Below are 20,318 nucleotides of genomic sequence, written 5' to 3'. Positions count from 1 at the left end.
AATCTCTGCTCTACTTCAGGCTTATTTGAACTCTCTAAATGTTAGACCCCCCTGCTATTTTCCAGAACTAAATGAAAAAATTCAGTGTAGTAGTCAACCATCATACTTAGCCTACACCAGAAATGTCTCTCTGGGTATAGCTTTCTCAAGCTATCAAAGGGAGAATGCCAATTGCAGCTGCTTAACCGCATGTGGCCCAGGGCTAAAAGGAATCATCCATTTTATGTATGTTTTATTTTGCAAATGACTGTTTTCCCTGAGAGTGCAACATCTATGTATGCAAAAGAAGGAAACTTCCAAGCTCAAAGGCATTGAAGAACTGTAATGATGAGTTATTTGTCATTGTCTTATTTTAATGCTGCATTTCTCCAATCCCTTTCGGCTTGTGTGAGCCATGTGGAAGGCAGCGAGCTTGGAACAGGACGTTGGGATGTGCTTTTCAAAGACAAGAGTCTGTCCACCATACCCTATAGAAAAGCTTAGCCTCTGGAGATGGTGAACAGGGTGGGAGAAATTGATAACTTCAGAACCCAATAGAGCTCGATGAGGGTCTAAATTTGAGAAACTACTCCAAAAACTGAAGGTTGAGATTCCAGTTAGCTCCCGCAGATTCTGGGTTGCTGCTTGCTGTTGTTTGCCTTCTGGGCCTCAAGACAGGAAAAGAATTACTTTGAAACAAGAATCCTTATCGATCAGCTAGCACGGGTTTCCATTTCAGATAAAAAAAACACAGGTTTATTTAAGGACAGGTCATGTAAGTCAGAATTCACAATATGTCTTCCGTTGACGGATCCCACACGTTGCCATCCAGAACTGGATTCCTTAATTTGACAGGGGAAGAATATAACTTGACTATCGTAGATATGATTCTGGCATCATCCTGTGTAAATTCTGTGAGGTGTCAGCTGCATTTTTCATCAACACTTCACCGAGCTAAAGTAATGGATGACCCTCACCCCTGTATCTGTCAGCTTGTCTGGGATAAGCCATATGTAGCATGGTAAACCTTCCATCGGTAAATTCTTAAGTAAAATTACATTCCTCTTGCTCTTCTGTTATTAGCCCTGGGTAACGTCCGTCGATGAAAACTAGCGGTTTGTGTTCCAAAGCAGAGAAACTGTAAGAATGTGTTTAATTCAGTCTCAATCCCTTCATCCAGGACCATACAAAAGGCTTTTCTTGGAGTACTTACTGCTGGTAAAGAAATTTGGGATCAGCAAACAAACTTTTGGGACTTCTCCAGACTGAATGAAACCTTCAGCTCATTTCTTATGGCTGGCTCCTGGCCTCTCTGAAATAAATGGCAAAATGTGTATGGACTTCAAGGGGACTTAAGTAATTAAATTCCCATGTTCCTTTAATTACACCGCAGCCTGATGCCCCCTTCTTGTTCATAAAATCATTCCTTGTTCAAAATGCAGAGGACCCTAACACCAAGCATGTCGGATGATAAAGAACGAGGGAAAGGGTCAATTGAAACATGTAGCTCTGCTGAGCCAGCTACTTTTTGCCCAACTTTTCTATATTGTGCTTTAGCAAGTAGTCACTTTATTACAGAAACTACTGGGCCTGAACAAGGTTATTGTGGAGCTGTGGACTTTCAGTCTGGCAAAATATTTCATAAATGAATGCCTGTATATTGCTGCTGGAGCCTGGAAGACCTCTTCTAATGAATCAGTAGTAAATGCCGTTCATTTTGTATGGAATGATGGAGTAAGGCAAACTGCAGTCTTAACACGCCTCGGTTCCTGTGAGAGCCACTGAATACAAACGATGAAGTGGAAATAATAAACGAAGAAATAATCAGATAGCAGTTTTCATCATCAGTAGCAACAGCAAGGTCATTGAAAATAAAACCCCAGTTTCTTATGTGTCAGCAGCACCATGCAGTGCAAGAAAGCATTACCCATCTCAAATGTAAGCAGGTGAACCACCCAAGGGTTTGGAGGCTCTGTTCAGATACATAGCCAAACATAACCCAAGCCTTGCAGAAGCAACTGGGAGACTCCAGGACAAAAACCTCTCTCTGGATTGTCAACATGCTACTTCTCACCCAAGATAAAAGCAGACAATGCAAAGGGATGTGGAAATCAAAGAAAGAGAAATGGGGTTCAGAACCATCTGACTGATTTCACCTCCTATCCACCCAAACGTCTGAGGTCCAAACAATTAATGTGGAAATCACAGAAGATCAAATTTATTCAAAAGACGTTCCCTTTTTCTAGTCCGGCTACAAATATCATGACAAGGCCTTTTTGGAAATTTTTCAGCATATCGGGTTCTGGCAGGTTCATCCTGGAACTGCACAGAGATATGGAAGAAGAACCCATTAGGCAAATTTTAGGTTTCAGTGGGTGCATTGACATGAGACGCCTTACTGCAGAGCTGACTAATTAGCTCCACAGTAAAGTGTCACTGTTTGCATGTGGCGCTATTAGGCTGCAGTAAACAAATTAACTCTGCTGTAAGATAGTACTGCCCAACACAAGGACTGTCCTACAGTGGAGTAGTTACATGTGGCTCAACACATGCAGACGGCGATGGAGCTGGCTGGGGCACAAGAGTGCTACAGTGAGAGGGCTGCCGGCCGGCTAGCCCTGCACTATAGCACCCTCGTGCCCCAGCCAGCCCCCTGCAGCACATTGAGTTGGGTTGGGGCAGCTCTTGGCTGGTAGACTGACCCCCTGGGCCCCCATCCAGCTACAGCTGCTCCACTCCATCTCAACGTGCTGTGGTCCTGGGTGCACGTACAAATGCTGTGCCACAGTTTATTGCATGTGTAGATACACCCAGTTTGATTTTCCCTTGAAGCTATGGTTCTTTTTTGGTCATTCATCATCATCATCATCATTTTCTGCTGTGGTGGTGACTTCAAGGAATCTGGGCACCATTTGACAAACGATAGAAAGACAGTGCGTTCCTCCAAAAGCTCACTAGCTAGGATTTAACATTCAATATTCAATAATATTGAATGTTATTTGCATTCAATAACATGCAGATGAGATGCAGGTAAGTAGTACCTAGGAGGGCTGAGCACTCCAGTAGAGACGGCTTTGATTACACAAGAGAGTAGACCTGTTTTCTAAAAGTAGAGTCACCAGCTGCATCAATGCCTGTTGCTCCTGTTCTGTTGATCAGAACTTGTCTGCCCACTGCTTTGTCCTCCTGACCACCAAGAATCTTCCTATTCAAGATTGGTTAATCAGCCCCCAGGTACAGCTTCCAGCAAAATGGTCAAGAAGCAGCTATATGGCCCCAAAAAGCCTCCAGGAGTCATGGCCTTTCCAGCGGATACAAAGCTGGGTCTGGTAATTCTCTCCCCTGCAAGAGCCCCAAGTCCAGAAGATGCACCAAGGACACGGGACATGTTAAGGAAAGGCTGGGGGCACTTCTGCAACTTCACTTTTCTCTATTGATTTCCCTGGCTTCCTGGGGCTCTTGGTAGGACACTATTAGGTCTGCCTTAGCCTGCACCACAGATTAAATTAGTTCCCAGCAGCACCGAGATGAACTGTGCCCAGTGAATGTCCTGGTCTCCTGTGTCCTACTGGAACAGGAATATATTAGCTAGCAAAACAGCTGATGGTTAGACACAGGTGTTCCAAAAAATAAAACAGCGGGGGAAAGAGTTAATGCAATGCAGTACCCAGGTTGGAAGAAGTTCCCTGACAAATAGGGAAGGGAGTCCAGGGGTGAGTGCCAGTCTCTCAGCACCAAAGAGCAGAAAATGATGTGATGGGCACACAAGCCTGCCAGCATCAGAAAGGTCACCAGAAGGATCAACTGTGATGAGAAAATCTAGGGCACCCTGTCCTGAAAACTCTTCATTTGATCTTCTCCCATGGCTTGCAGTGTTCCAGGCATATTGTCATGTGCCAACAGAAAAGCAGGCTCTTCTCAGAGACTCAAATCCCACATTTCCAGGAAGCGCAGCTCCCGGACTTTATCTGGAGAGAGCAGCTTGGAACTCCACTTTTTTCCACATTCTTACAAAGCAAGTCCAAAGATAAAACACTTTTCTGTAATGTAAAGCCCACACAGCAAAATACCGTGCTGAGAGAGCTTGAGTATGGACTTACAGTGCAGTACAGTGTATAGGATTAGCAAGAACTAAAATTGCTTTTGCTGTCTGGCTTTTTATTAACCCTTGTATTACATGCTGATAGCCTGATCTTCAGGCTCTGCACAAATAGTGCAGGGCTTGTCATGTTCTTAAACGCACAAGATGAGACCTTAAAAACTAAATTTCTTGCCTGCACTGTGAGCACAGCAAAAGTTCCCTGCTTTTTTTCACCTCAAGGTTATGGGTTTACTCTATTATCTATGGCCCAATTTTTCCTTTCTTACCACAGTTGCTCAGTATTCTGCCGACTGCCTTCCACTTCAGATATGGCTGCATTTCAGCCATCCTAAATACAGGCGCAAGCAAGTAATTAACACACAGACGAATGCTTGTCTAATAACTTTTCTCCCAGAAATAATCATAAAATTCACATCTTATGCAACTGAAGTTTTGCAGCCAAGTCTATCACATATGTTTGTGCAGCAAATGCAGGGTATAGACAGAGGTAGCAACTGTATTGCTATCAACAGATACCCATGCCAGATGTTGCAAGACAACTGCAATGTCTGCAGGATTCTTTAGTGACAGAAACATGGCAAAGCCACTACAGTGTTAATCCTGCTTCATTCAGGTCATAGGTAGGGCAACGTAGTTGACTTACATTCCCACAAAATCATACAGAGGTAACAACTGATGACTTCCTAGCAGCCATTCCCCAGGCAGCTAAAATGCAACCCATGCCCCTTGGAAGTCTTTGGAGGGAAAGGCTCCTTTACAGATTTAAAATCAACTTAAAGTATGATGAATAGGACTGCAAATAGTTCTTTGGATTCTGTGCCAACGTTTCCCATCCATTGTGATGAATATGCTGTATCAGCCCTGTATTAAATTTTGACAATATTTGACAACGGCATCACCAGTCTCATGAGAATGGCTCAATCTTTTGATTTAAAATATAAGTCTTAAACCAGCAGCTTTGGTGCACAGAAATAGACCCCTGAGTCTGCATGAAGAAAATGGCAGGACAGGAGCCATAGATTGTTACTGCAGCAGAAACTGGATGTCATATTGCAGGGAGGCCAGTGTTCAGCACAAGTGCCACAAGTGTGGCACGTGGCAGATCAGGGAGGGGACAGGTGGCACAGCAGCAGATAGCACCAGGAACAGGAAGCAGAGCAGCGGATAGGGCAGGGAGCAGAAAGTAGAGCAGCAGGTCAGGCAGAGGAATGGGACTGGAGTGGCACTCAGAAAGGCTACAAAAAGGTTAGCCTGCATTGTTGTATTGTAAAAAGGACCTGAGGGTTGTGGAGGATCATAATTTAAACGTGTCAAGAATATGATTACATTTAAAAAAAAAGGCACATCTCATTCTGGGCTATATTCACAGCGGTGTCCTATATAAGACACAAGAGCTAATTATTCTGCTGCACTAGGCACTGATGACCTCAGTTGAAATACTGTCTGCACTTTTGGGCACTAGATTTTAAGAAAGATAAAGACAGTTGGAGGGAGTCCAGAGGAGAACAAGAATGACCAGAGATTCAGAAAAAAATGTCAGAGAAAAAAAGATTGAAAGAATTAGGTTTGATTAATCTAGGAAAACAAGACTCAAGGGCTACGTGCTAAGTCATCCAGAACATAAAAGGTAGTTGTAAGAGGCACAGTGGTCAACTATTTTTGAAGTAGAGAGAAAAAGAAACCAGCTTAATTTACAGCAAAGAATCATTTGTTTGAATATCATAAAAACTCTAATGGATAGGGGGCAAAAGCCTAGAACAGGCATGGGATTTTCTATAAGTGCCTTCATTGGAGGTTTTTAAGAACAGGTTAGATCAATTGTTCACAAGAATGATCTAGACATCTTATACTTGATCCTGCCTCACTACAAAGTGCTGTATTGGATGATCTGTCAAGGACTCTCTACAGCTTTTAGACTGCCATTGCTAAATGCTTTGCTCAGTTATGCATGAGTAGCATTATACTGGTGCACACAGATCCAGCCAAAAGCAGGGCTGCTGATCATGGTGCTGGGTGTAGAGCCTACTCATAACTGTAGACCCTGAAACAATCTTATAGCTGTATGTTAAAATGTTAGGCTAACAACTTCAGAGAAAAAAAGATGAAAAAAATCAAATAATTAAGTTTTCAGACATGTAAATGAATTTTTCTGAATTTAAAGAAAAGACTCAGGCCCTGTCTCAATTTGGGGTTATCATATGCAAATTTCCCTATTGCTTTACTTCCTATAAAGCAAAGAAAAAAATGGAAAGTTCTCCAAGCTTGATAGGAGTGTGAAATGCTTTCTGCCTTTCATGGGGCATGAACAGTTACTTGCAGGCATTTTTTTTTTTTTTTTGCCCACTAAAGGAAGAAAGGCACTATCCATAAGGAACAAATACATAACAATACAACCATCTTTCAGTGATAAGCAGATTTGCTGTCTGCACACTGCTAATAAAAAATGTCCTCAACATAATGAACAAACCAAGATCCTAGATGTCCTTTCCCATATACAGAACCTAGTCCTCTTGGCTCCTGTCTCATATAAAGCCTTTTGAAAGATCAGCGAATAAACACACCTCATTTCCCCAGCTGTCTGTCCTAGAGTGACCTCTCCATTAAATTCATGGCAGATCTGTTTAGAGTCCTGTAACCTAATTAGCCTTCTTAAGGTTAATGAGATTATCTACCTGGATTAGATAAGTCTGGCTCAGGTGCTCTCACAGATCTCAGAGAGCTAGGAAGGGAAAAGAAAAGCTTGCACCCCCTGTTTTCAGGACGGTGTTTTTGTGAGCCAACCAGATACAGGTCGGAGTCCATTAAAACCTGTCCATGCTGGACCCAGGGAGCAACTTTCTGAGCAGCTGTGGTCCTTAAACATCTTGATGCATTGTACAAGAAGGGGTGAGGCTTGCTTTTGGGTAGAAGTTAAACAAAGGGATGTGTTTCATACCCCAACCATTTCCAAAGAGCTTTACATGACAGCAGTATACAACCTGATCCCTGCAGGGATTTAAGTGCATAACCCCACTGCTAAAATCAATAGGGAGTTAGATGGGTAGTGTCTCTGTGAATCTGGACTTTAATTACTGATTACATCTCTTGGCAGCTGCTCCTCATGAGGAGACCTCATGCCTATGGCTTTAAGATGTAAAGAAATTGCTCCTGTAGCTCAGGCTGTAAGGATCTGCACGATCCTTGAGGATCAAGCAATTTAATTCCCACAGATGACCCTAGTTTCTGCATGTCTGCTATCTTTATCCTGACAGGTGCTAATGGCTGCCATGAGCTGGCTCTCAATCCAAAGCTGTCTCAGACCCTGTTAAAGTCAATAGATATGCCCAGCATCCCCTTTCAGGTTCAACAGAAGGAACAATGGACCCTCAATATGGTGGGGGGAAGGGATGGGAGCTGGTTTTTAAGTGTGTTTTACACTGCAGTGTAGCATAGAGATGCCCAAGCTCCATTGAATATTGGTAGAAGCAGTAGCACAGCACAGGATAATTTACCCAGATTCTTGGCATTATAAATTAGCCTGTGTTGAGCTTGGAGCTGTTGTATTTGGGCTTTGTTTGATACACAGATGTTGCTACACTACAGCCTAGATGGGCCAGCTAGGGTTGGCTTGCTCCAGCTGGCTAACTCAGATTAAAATAGGAGTGAAGACCAGAAAACTAGCATAATTAACTCAAGGTAGCATCTCCACTTCAGTACCAGGCTCTCCCATAGGCATAAATACAATGTTTTGAGTAGGGCTCTCCTTTGGGGCTGCTTTCATAGGGGCTAACCCAGGTGACCTGGATTGATTATGCATATGTTTAGGGTAGGTATACGTGGTTTCATTGCTATGGATTACAACACCATAGCAGTGCGGGGTGCAAAACCCACCCAAGAATCAGGTTAAATACCTCCTTGTTTAACCTATGCTTAGCTCTTTGCTCTTGCAGCTACGCAGTTTGTTTCAAGCTAGGCCCAACCTTAGTGGAGACTCTTTCTAGAGCCATGTCTTCAGCTCTGCAGCAGAAGGAGTCCTTGTGTTGCCAGACCTGGCTGCTCCACAAGTCTTTTTTGTGTTCCCTCTCAAGTGTACATAGCAGAGGAGCAGGGTTACAGTATGGAGCATGGTTTGGGCTGCAAGAAGCTATGGCAGGAATTGTATCTGAGCCTAACAGGCCATTCAGTAGCATAGTTAAAGCACATTGATTTCTTAGCTAGCATCACATGCAGCTAACTTCTGTCTCCCCAGTGTGGATGGCCAGGTGCCCATTTACAGCTGGATCAATGGGCAGAGTCTTTGACATGAGTCCAGAGCAGGGCTTGCACTCATGCCTCCAGAGATGTAGTACCTTACACCATTCTGCTGCCATGCCCCAAAGGTGCTTTGGGAAGCTTTTCACTGTGTTCTGAGCTCTGGTGTTAGGAGAAAGGCTGCCGGGATGGATCACCCTGGAAAACCCAGACCAGGACAGGACAAGCACAAGCTTCCTTCAGCATGGCCCTATCAAAAAGACTTGGCAGTGGACTGGAGGGATGGTTCTGTCTCTGTGATCCATTCAGACCTTGAGCTTCCTGTTAGCAACGGTCTAAATCGGGAGCATTTGTGAAAGGTGCTTTGTGAATACCTCCCTGCTAGACTGAACCCATGGGCTGGGTGCCAGGTAGAAGAACTCCCCATTGCAGTCACCTGTGGCTGAATACAAATCCATGCTGGAGAGGTGGAAGGCTCTGTCAGCCCATTAGCTCCCCTCCCTGCACGCTGCTGCAGACCATCGGCAGCACTTATCCATGCATGCATTTTAGTCTATGAGCTGTGTGTTGTGTTGTAATCCACACAGCTATGCTCAGTAAACTATTCCTAATGAGATAGGGAACCTGACAAGTAAATGCATTAACACTAGTTACCATTCTCTGCTGCAGATTACACTATGACTTCTTTGTGTAACCGCACTCCTCCCTGCTACCTACTGTCTGCAACGATACAACGTTGACCTTCAGCTTTAAAGAGCTGTATGTGTGGTGTAATGTTATTTGGGTAAATGTGATATCTTTTGTTAGACCAACTGAATAGTTGGAAAAATTGTTCTTTTTAAGCTTTTGGGCACAGGTGCCCTTCCTCAGGCATAGGGAGAGTCTGCTGGTGTGTGTCTTCTCCCTAGGTTTGAATAGAAGCTTAAGCCGATATGCAAAATGCAGGTCTGTGAAAATGCAAATGCATGGCATGGAAGATGTTTTGCTTGGGCGTGATTTTTTTTATGTATGCATTGTTCTGTGGTGCTATTAGAGATAGGAGAGAAGGCTGGTCAAAGGAGTTTGGAGCAACATTAAATCAGTCCCTGATTTAACACCCAAAAAGATTTGTGATAGTCCTTAGTTCTAGTGGGAATAACTATTAGCAGGTAGCTCCTGCTATGTTGACTAGCAGCTGAAGGGAGACATGATTCACTTAGCCAGCAGGATACATTTTCAAGGTGTTTTCAATTGCTGTATTCCATCTGTAACCTGTTTGTATTCAAGATACAAAGAGGGCAAAGTTAAGAGGGTTGTTAAGGATTTTTCCCCCCACCATAGGTTCTGGGGAAGCCACATCTCTCCAGAAGAATCATTTAGGAACTGTGCACATTGGAGGTGGGATGTTTTTACAGATGACTGAACAGAGCTCTAACTTCAAAGAGGTTGGATGATCTTTCCTTTTAGGCACTGGTTGGACCCTTTGGAAATCTAAATTCCCTTCCTGGTTTTGCCACTGACTCACTTTATATTTTTCAGTCATTATGTGGATGCCTCTTTGCCACTGCTACTTATCTATGAAATAAAGATATCTCCCTACCTCCCAGAAAGCTCTGAGGATAAAACTGTCCACGTGGGTGATGTGCACTGATACTGCAGTGTGCACTGTCCTTGAAACGCCTTTAAACAAAAGTAAAGAAATCTGGATTTGGCTTCTAGTGTGTGTCATATTTTTGGACAATATAACCTTTATAAACAGAAGAGCTATTATTATTATTAACAGCTCTTGCTGGGATAATAGGAAGGGAAATGATAGGGCAGCAAGAAAGATTTTATTTTTTTTATGTGCAGAAGATGGATCTGACGGTTGAGAGAATCAACAAGAATTTTATCTGAGCAACTGTCTGTGCTTTGTGCTAATTGATCTATCTGTGCTTCAAGATCCAGGCAGCAAAGCCAGAGCATCTGACTCAGTGTATTGTCTGGGAAATTTTAAAATGAAGCAGAAGCATGCAGACAAATGAAAAGAAGGTCAGAGACTATCAGTCGGGTTCCTTTGCTTCTGTCCTTTCTCCTGTGTCTTGACAAAGGCTCCCCAGCTACAGCAACACTGCAGGAAAAACCTATGTGAAGTATCACTCAAAATAACTCCTTTTAAAGCAAGGTTGTATCCATGCAGCCTGATAATCCCTTCACAAAATACTTGTCATCTGGTGGAAGGCAGGGTAGTTGTGCACCTTATGGAATAACTAAATCAGAGATATAGCATAAGCTTTCATGAGTTCAACCCCACTTCATCAGAGCTCTCTCAACTTATCTGCCAGGCATGGCTGTTCAGTTTACCAAGCTGAGGCAATAATGGGCAACGTGTACAATATTTGTCCGTGCATCTGACCATATGCAACCAAGCACCACTACAGCAAGGAAGTCAAACCTCCTGCTTTCTGGAAAGAAAACAATTGCCTTGAGGCACTATGGGAGAATGGCTCACCTTGGTGTCTCACTGCCAAGCGAGTGAGCTATAGACCTTCCACTGAGCTGAACTCCTGACTAGCACAGACTCTCTCTGATCCTGCTCTCAATCAGTTCCTGATACAAGTGTCCTTGGCCACAGGGTTGTTCTCATCTAGGCAGGCTGGGACAAATCCAGTAGTCTCCTTCTCCCAGAGCTATCCCTGCTCAACCCATGACTGCAGCTGAACAAAGGTGGGGACAGATGGTACACAGCTGGCAGCACTGGCTTTATCCAATGAAGGTTTTCCTCTTGCTAGGAAAACCCAAATACCTTTGTTGGGACTTCAGCATTAAATTCCTGTGGAGCACTGCCAAGGAAACTTAGCTTAGGCCAGGATCTAGCTCCTAAATCCAATGTAGGTGCTTCCCTGTAGACACCCCCATTTGAATGTTTTGGTCCTTCGTTGTCCCCTGTGTCATTTTCTTTAGATGGGTCTGATTTTATATTCTTTTTTCCTTTAGCCTTAAGCAAGGGCGCACTGACCCTGGCTGCAATGCTTAGTTACTCCTAAAAGGTGCAGAAGAGAGAAAAAAAAAAAAGACAGAGAAACCATGGTGTGTGCGAGGCTCTTCTGTGTGTCTTTAGTACGTGTATCAGTGCTCTTGGCACACAGAGGAAATCTGTCTCTGTTCTGTAGAAATACAAATGTTACAAAAGGAGGATTTGTAAATGGTAAAAAAGTCTCCGTTGTTTTTATAGTTGCCCTGTCTGTTCCCCTTGTTTGGTATGTAAATGTGTAAGTCATCTGAGGAGAGGGGAGCATTTTTCTTGTGTCCAAAAAGCCGATAAATAGGTTTAATTAAAACATAAATGAACAATGCATACATCAAATTCTAATGTGAGGTCACTAAGGAGGTTCTGGGTCTGTTGCAGCAGTGCTCAAGCATTTGGATTACACACAGTCTCTCCTTCGGCTCTGCAGTACATTGCAAGGTAGCAGAGGCTCTAGAAAAGGCTCTTGACAAGCAAGCATTATTGTGGTTGAAAGTGTGCCACCGTCCAGAGGAGTTATGGGCACGCAGTGTCACAGAGCACAAGGCATTCTGGGCATCGTACTTGTGTTAGCCCTCTGGATATGGGCTTCAATGACAGGAAAACGGGGTGAAAGTCCCTGTCCCCACCCCCACAACAGCAAACTCCACTGCCAATCTAGGGAACTACAATTCCCAGAATGCCTCGTGTCCCATGACACTGCGTGGCTTTCTGCTCACTGCTGTGCCTGACCCTGCAGTCAAGAGTGGCAGGAAGAGCACAGGTGCCTCCAGCAGATTTTTTCCATGCTATGCCTCTTCCAGGGACCAAGCAGGAAGCTGAGGCATGGTCCTGCAGCAGCATCCCAAGCTACAGGGGCATTCCCTGAAGAGACACTTGTACCTTTTATAGAGTAGAAAATGCATGTCATTGCTGTTTCATTTCTATGGCTTTGCAGTTCCTCCGTCCAACTAGAAGCACGAGTGCTGAAATGCTATGAGGGCAGCTACCTGGACTGTCTTTTCCTGCTCGTATTTGTAGATCAAAGGGCTTTGCATGATTTGTTTGGGCACATTTTGGATAAGCTACCAAACTTCCTGGGCTCTGAGCTGCATGCTGCTAAACTCCAATTAGAGCAAAGGCATCTCAGGATTTCAGACAGTGAATTGCTTGCAATTTCCAGCTGAGTGCCTAGGAAGTTCCATTTGTGATTTGAAGGGCTGCATGAAGAAGCATGTCAGTTCCCTTTCAAGTATGAAAAATGAAATGAATATTAAAACAGAATAGATTCCATTCCTTGAGTCCATTCAAGGGAGGGGGAGAAAAAAATGCCACATATTGTTTTCTTCTCTTGGCTTTATTCTCTTATTAGTGCTCTTATCCCAGTTTAGCATGCCTCATCCAGCAGGCTCATCCAGAAATTGCAAAGCCCCAAGTAGAGGTTTTCTGTCTTTGTGATATACCCAGTACATGACATAGCTGCAATTATGGATTGTTTCCCCCCTCACCTCCTTGCCCTTCCTGCATCAAGCCTGCAGGTGATAGGCACTGTTTTAAAGAGAATTGATATCGGTCTGATCAAATAATTGGTAGTTCCACATCAGTTCGCTGCAAGAATTATCCAATATTTTTACTGGCAGGTGGTGGTTGGTTTGAGGAAAGCATTTACCTTGTCTAACTGGTACCTTCTAGTGCTCTTTAAAAAAAAAAAAATAAAGCTAATAACTGTAGAGGGGGGAGGCTGCTGCAATGCTTCTGCCTCAAAGTGTGCAGCTGGTCTAAAATCAAGCATACGATCATGCATGCGTGCCGCTCATGTGGCATGTGGAAATAGTAGTGGAATGGAGATCAGATATGCTTGCATGGTAGAGGGATTTCAAGGGTAATCTTGGTTTTTGGATTTCCCGAAAAGAAGCCCTTTCTAGTCTCCCTCCTGGAGGACCTCTGGGAGCTAGCCCTGGGATGGCTTCTTCAATGGACCTCTGGCTTCAACACCCTGGCTCTACTTTGTCCTTGGCTACCCTGGCTATTGTGGTATCCCGCCTTGGAGAGCTCCTTTGTGGGTGTTTTCCACTTCAAAAGTGGGTGGTCAGAGTGCTGACATCCCAAACAACATAGCAGACAGATCCGCACCAAACCGTCGTTATTGTGCCATTGCAGTTCCCTCTGTCCTCTCTCCAGCTCCTCCTTTCTCTCCAGCTCCTTCAGTGCCTCTCTCAGGCCAGCTATCCTTGAAACAAGACAGTTATGAAATTACCATGTTAACCAGTGGACTAACACTAACTTATCCAATGGAAACATAATGTTATCAGAGAGCAGTCTTTGGCCCTACTGCCTAGCCCAGTCATCTTCCCTGGGGCGAACAGGACATCTAGAGTACCTCTTATAATACTATTTGCAGCAGCTATTAACACCAAAGCAGGCTCACCCGGAGCCCCCCAAAGTGTTCCCCAGAAGAACTACGTACCACATCTCCACCCTCTTAGCCTCTTTGGTCACACTATATCTCAGGTTGCCTGCGTAGGGGAAGAAGCAAAGATGTGCAGAAGGTATGCGGCCAGAATATGGCTGTCAGGGTCCAACCACCCTTCAGCTCTGGAGGGTTGTAGTTCTGGATCCACTCTTCCTGGCTAGGCCCATCTTTGACTGACATAAACAGCAGGAAGAAATGTTTTGTGGAGGGGAGTGAACTTCAGCTAGAGCTGTGGGACAGTGTAAAGTGAGGTTCAGTTGCACAGGGTACCCCAGGGGAGGGAAGTCATGGTGGACAATCCTAAAGTGGTGAGAAGAAAGAACTGTCCTGGTCCTTACATTTTGCTTGCTCCTGAGCCATGACCTTTGGCCCAGGTTAGCGTTAGACCCTGACAGGTCTCAAGCTCTTTGCAGGCAAAGCTTCTACCAGGGGCTTTGAAACATCATTTCCTAGAAGCGACACAGAATCAGCTGCACTAGTCTTGGCCAGCCAAAGCTTCCCCTGACGCTAAGGGTAGTCCTCGGGGACCCTTATAATAGTCCTACAACTTCATTTTTTTTGCTGGGGGAGGAGGTATAAAAGAACTAGACTACATACACCCCAAGCTGAAGGAGAGTGAGCATTAGCATAAATCAGTGGTGCCCAATGTTTCCACCCTGTAGACTAGATGGGCAGTGTCGTGTCCATCCATGGCCCAAATCTGGCTGGTGGACCTGATCCAACATGTGGGGCAGACACAACTGAGAACTGATCCAGCTATATGGCAACAGCCCAGCCTAGCCCAATCCTGCCATGCAGAAACAGCCTGGCTTGGGCCTGATCCAGCTGAATAAGGCTTGGAAATTTGGCAGTGGGGAGGAATGGCAGTATCAATTGCCCCATTGCCAAATTTCCTGTCCCATGGGGAGCCCCCTGGACTGAGCACCACTGATCTATGGTCCAAATTTGGTCTGTGGGACGGGTTGAGATCGGAAGAAATAAGTGGAGTGAAAGCTGCCTCCTCCTCATCTGCTGGTGCAGGAAATGAGTGAAAGTCAGTTGTGATGCCATATTCTCCACCAGCTCCACCCTACACCTCTTTATAATCTATTCATGCCCCTGTCCCTCAAAGCAGCTAAGGCAGATGTTTGTTCCCAGGAACATGTCAATATTCTGTAGGGATTTTTACCATCTTTGTTTATTTTTGAAAAAAAAAAGGAGCTTTGATATGGAAAGCAGGTGGATCAACGTATGTGCTGCAGGGGAAGCCATGGCCTGGACCCCAGCTTCAAGAAAAGCTACCTCTGCAAACACCTGCCCCCTGCTCAGGATTTCTCTCTCTCTCTTTCTCCCTAGACTGTGTAGATAATATTCTGGAGAGCTGCACATCTCTCTGGGGATCAGTGAAGCACTGATAAAAGGGAGGGGATGACAGCCTGTGTTGCTGTTGCACCAGTGAATTTGGGAAAGATGAATAAAGCAGAATGTCTTGTTTATCATTTCATCCTTTAATGCCCAATGATTACTAATGGGGGGGCATTTCCCTGGAGCCCAGACTCCAAGCATCCCACTGTCCCGTTCTAATTTTAGACAAGCTGTGTTACTTCAGCTGCAGTATGAGCTGAGCTTCGAATGCTAAATATTCTCATTCCACCTGATTGCAACAAAGAAGGGGCCTCCAGCATGTTGTTGCTGATGGCCTTCTTCTCTGGGAAGTTGTGACAGAGAGACAGCCAACTATTTTCATGTCTTCATGTTCCCTCTCCATAATCTGCACGTTGAGATGGGGCTTGGAAATTCTTCCTTATAATCAGTTCCACTAAGTCCGAAAGAGAATGGATGTGGCAGTGGCAATGGATGTCAGAGAGCATGTCACACACCATACTTGTTCACTCTCTTTGACCAAATGGAGCTGTCAGATCTTCCAGATAAAGAGCAAACTCCTTGCTCTGAGGCTTTTTTTCAATCCTATTAGAAACATCACTTCTCTGGTGGATGGAAACTTCTTCCTAATTTCCAGGCTAAATGTATTCATGGCCAGGCTATAGCCATCTGCTCTTGTACCAGCATTGTCCATTAACAGCTCCCTTAGGAAGCTATGGAAGAAGGGGAGATGGGGAGATATGTGAAGCCACATGCAAAATGGAAGACAGCGGTGGACATTGGGGAATCCCCTTGTCATGCCTGGCAGATCTTCCTTCAAGCTTGGGTGTGGGATTAATATTTTGACATGATGGTAAAGTTCTGAGCAAGCCTGCTAGCCTTAACAGAGAGAAACATTGCTAAAACATATGTACTCTGGAGTGGCCTGGAACGACTGACATTTTACCGAATACATTCATTAAGGAGGCAAGGCCTTGGCTACTCAATTCATCTTTTCCTGAAAGCTGGCTTGGCTTCTGCCATTTCCAGTGATTGGCTGGGGTAAGAAAAGGACGCTGCATCCTTGGTTCCACCTCTACTGGGGAGACAGGATGGGAGCAGGAGTTTGGCTACCAGGCTGGTGCACTTCATAAGTAGGGAGAAGTGTCTCTCCGCCAGGGGTTTGTTGGTGAGGAGGAAACTACTCCAACAACAACAGCTGGCATTGGCTGAGGTTCACCTGAGGCCAAAAAAAGCAATTGCAGCTAGAAGGACTTTGACTGCAGTGTTGGGAAAGGAGAAGCAAAGAGATCAGCTGTTGCAAACCCAACTTAAAAATCACCGTGGAGGCAGCAGGACAATCTGGGCTAACGCAGAGGTGCCTATGGGAACTGGACTGAGTCCCTGGCTTGCTTCATTGCTTAGCCAAGTAGCCATTCCTAGTTCATGTTGTAACCTAGCGGAGGAGCCGGGGGGGTTCAACTGGGTAAATTGTGCTGCTGAACATGGGAACTGGGACAGATGCATTGATCTGTATGTAGGTGTTGGGGACTGACTCTTTTCTACTTTCACCTGCAAGAGCATGCATGCAGCTCCTAGTGTTACCTGCAGACTTGCCTCCCTCTCCACAGGTATTGTCTGTGTCCTAATTCCCTGAGAATTAAACCTTGCCCCTCTTCGTCAGCGAGTCAGAAGCCTCTTACTTAAAAGCATCTGACTTGGGATATGGGTTGCCTGCTGGCTCACCACCCTCCCTCCATTCCCTGGAGACATCAGAGACAGGGGGAAGATTATTTTTTTTAACTTATCTGCATTGACTTCATGTACTGTCATATTTTGATGCTGGTGCCTCTGCTGGTCTGTGCTGTGGTACACACTTATTCTTCTCCAGGTGGGTCTCTGACCTAGATTGCCGTTTCATCAGATTTCACTTAAAGGAGGCAAGCAACATAGTTTCAAGATAAATCAAGCAGCTAATATTGTATCTCCAGAAGTCCTAGAATTGAGCCCCTTGTTCATTCCCTCTTTTGTCCACTGATTGTACCATTCCCCGATGTAATGGGGACTTGTTCAAGTCTAAGTTAATCTGGGCCCAATTCAGACCTGATGTAAATGAATGGCAATTCCACCAAGGTACTTAGAGCTCCATTTACTTACACCACATCTAAATTTAGTCCCTTTATCAATACAGTGGCAGAAACAGCCCCACTAATTATGAGATGTTATTAAGGTTTTCTAAACCGCAATTGTCTTTGTTCAGGCATTTATTTTCCCAACAGGTACTGACGTTAAGATCATCTGGACTGCGTCCAAAATTTCACATCATTAAATATTCACTAAATTCCTCATCTTAATGAAGCAAAGAAGAAAAGCTATCAGTGTGAGAAACTGCCATGCAGATGGGTCAAACACATCAAAGGGCAACATTGCCTTTGCTCTGTCTTGTTCTGTGGATAAGGCCTGCTCTGTTTTATACAGAAGATACTGTGATTCTGCAGTGAATTTGACAGCTAGGTCCCGTTAGAGCATTATTTTAAAGGACTTTTTGAAACAAAGATAGGAAGTATGGTATTGATTTTACAACCATGGTATTAACTATGCCTTGCCCACCCTGTGCTCCCTGCCTTAGGCCTGGACTGTTGCAGAGAAATCTGTTGCAGACATTATTAAATAAGATGGACAAGAGTCATTTGTGCTAGTGAAATGTTGTGCAAACCATATTAGTTGTGAAAGTTTCTCTCAAAGGGAGGACAGATTCGTCTTTGGGGTTTTGCTGGATGGTGGACCAGCAGCTTCATACTATAGCCAACGCCTCTGAGGAATCCTACCCAATGAAGGCCACTGAAAAGAGTTGGCATGGATGGTGTCTCCTAAGCTTTCTCACTCCCTGATTCACATGCATGAGTTATTTCTCAACACAACACTGTTGACTAACTGGCTCCATAATACTGCACTGTTTTATCCTGCAGTCTATGAGAGTTTAGGATAAAAAGCTCAGGGGTTCTGTGATGGCTTTAGAAGTCACTAAGTGCCATACTGGGTCACAGCAATGGTCCATCTAGCCCAGGATCTTGTCTCTGACAGTGGCAAGTAGTCAGTGCCATACAAGAAGAATATATGAGTGAGGCATAGCTAGACTGATCCATCTCCTGTCAGACTCTGGGTTTAGGGAGGTCAAAGAATACATTCCTGATTTGCTCTCTTTAATGGCTCCCAATGGAATGAATTTGTCCAATCTCTCTGCCTCTACAACCTCCTGTGGCAATGAGTTCCACAAATTAACTACATGCTTTATTTAAAAAGAAAAGAAAAGTAAAAGAAGAAAAAACTAGAATTAATCAATGCCTTAAGTATCTGGCCATTGACATTTACTGATAGGCCATCCTTCTGGGGCTTCTTAAAAGGAAATTTAGGGCTGAGGCCTGGTGGCAAATCTGGGTTCTAAAGGGACATTGCTCATTTGTGCACAGACCACTGTCTTTCCTGAGGGACTGGAGATTGAAATGGGAGCTGCTTTAGTATAGCACAGAGACCAGTTTTGTTCTTATGATGGCTGACTTCCTGTGGTCCAAATCACGAGCCTTGACATTCAGCTGATTTTGATTGCGAGGCAATGCTGATCCAATGGCATAACTTCTTACTAGAATGAAAGAAATTACCATAGTGTGGTTTTACTCTAGAGGGACTACAGTGTCTATGCCTCAGTCAACCCTAAGTCTGTATTTTGAAGCTACTAACAAAGGTTTTTTATATATATATATATATATATATGTATATATATAGTGTGTGTGTGTGTATATAATATGTGTGTATTTATGTGTGTGTATGTATATATATGTACATATGTATATACATTTATATATTTGAGAAATAATGTTTCCATAAAGATAAAACTTAGACAAAATTATGGGAATCAAAAGTATTTTGTGATGGATGTTGGTTTAAGTTTAATCTCCTTGAAGACAGCAGGATCTTCTTCTAAAGCAGATGGATCTAAGTGGTGAAATATGTCTCAGCTGAAATATTTTTGGATGCTTTAAGAGCTTGAACTTGATATATATTTTGTCTCTTTTCTTTCCCATGGGGAGAGATCCTAGCTGGTAATTAGGAACTGAGATAGATTTTGACAAGTATTACAAAGGTGAAAGGCACTAGCCCATAATAAACCACAAGGTTGCCCAAGCCCAATTTTTCAAATCTGCATGCATCTAAGAACATTTTAAGTTTTGTGTGTCTCACATTGGTGTGCAATTGTCAGCAATTAATCTTTCTGCTGCTCATTTTGTAAAGATAATAATTAAAGGCAAAGGATGAGTATGGCTGTGGTGTCAGGATGGCTGAGTGGTCTAAGGTGCCAGATTCAAGATATAGCTGCCTTCCTGATCAGGTGAGTGTTCTGGTCTCTGTATAGAGGCGTGGGTTCAAATCCCACTTCTGACACAAATGTTTTTTCAGGGACCAGGACATCTCCCCCACTAGAATTGCAGACGGATCTAGGGGAGGCACCGTCATGTCTAGGGTCAGGGACAACCTAGTTAGGAAACCTTTGGAGGGGCTGGACGTGTTTAAATCAGTAGGCCCAGATACTCTTCTCCCAAGGGTGCTTAGAGAATTGGCAGGGGTCATAGTGGGGCCCCTGGCATGGCTCTATGAGTGCTCATGGGGCACTGGCCAGGTACCAGAGGATTGGAAAAGGGCCAATGTGGTCCCCATTTACAAGAAGGGGAGAAAAGAGGACCCCGGCAGTTATAGGCCAGTCAGTCTTACCTCGTTCCTTGGGAAGACCTTTGAGAAAATTATCAAGGAGCACATCTGCAGGGGCCCAGCAGGGGAGGTAATGCTCAGGGGCAACCAACATGGGTTCATTGAGGGTAGGTCTTGCCTGACTAACCTGGTTTCTTTTTATGATCAGGTCACAAAGTCCCTGGATGAGGGTGTTGGGGTGGATTTTGTCTTTCTAGACTTTAAGAAGGCCTTTGACATGGTTTCCCACATTCTCTTAAAAAAACTTGGTGACTGCGGCATTGATACCTACACAGTGAGATGGGTGGCAAATTGGCTAGATGGTTGTACCCAGAGAGTGGTGGTGGATGGGTCATTTTCAACCTGGAGGGATGTGGGCAGTGGAGTCTCCCCAGGGCTTGGTCCTGGGGCCTGTAATGTTCAACATCTTTCTCAGCGATTTGGATGTGGGTGTGGAAAGCACACTGTCCAGATTTGCTGGTGAC

At 44.3% G+C, this 20,318-nt stretch overlaps 1 non-coding gene across 1 annotated transcript; it reads left to right on the top strand.

Annotated features, from left to right (window-relative positions):
• Window positions 1-19,417: 19,417 nt before the first annotated feature.
• TRNAL-CAA (transfer RNA leucine (anticodon CAA)) lies at window positions 19,418-19,530 on the top strand. The gene is made up of 2 exons: window positions 19,418-19,455; window positions 19,485-19,530. It is a non-coding gene; the product is annotated as a tRNA-Leu (tRNA).
• The last annotated feature ends 788 nt before the right edge of the window (window positions 19,531-20,318 follow it).

Source organism: Alligator mississippiensis, chromosome 11, assembly GCF_030867095.1.
Source record: "Alligator mississippiensis isolate rAllMis1 chromosome 11, rAllMis1, whole genome shotgun sequence".
In the NCBI taxonomy this organism is placed as follows: Eukaryota; Metazoa; Chordata; order Crocodylia; family Alligatoridae; genus Alligator; species Alligator mississippiensis.
Note: the sequence above shows the minus strand (reverse complement) of the source record. Positions and strands in the feature narration are given on the sequence as shown.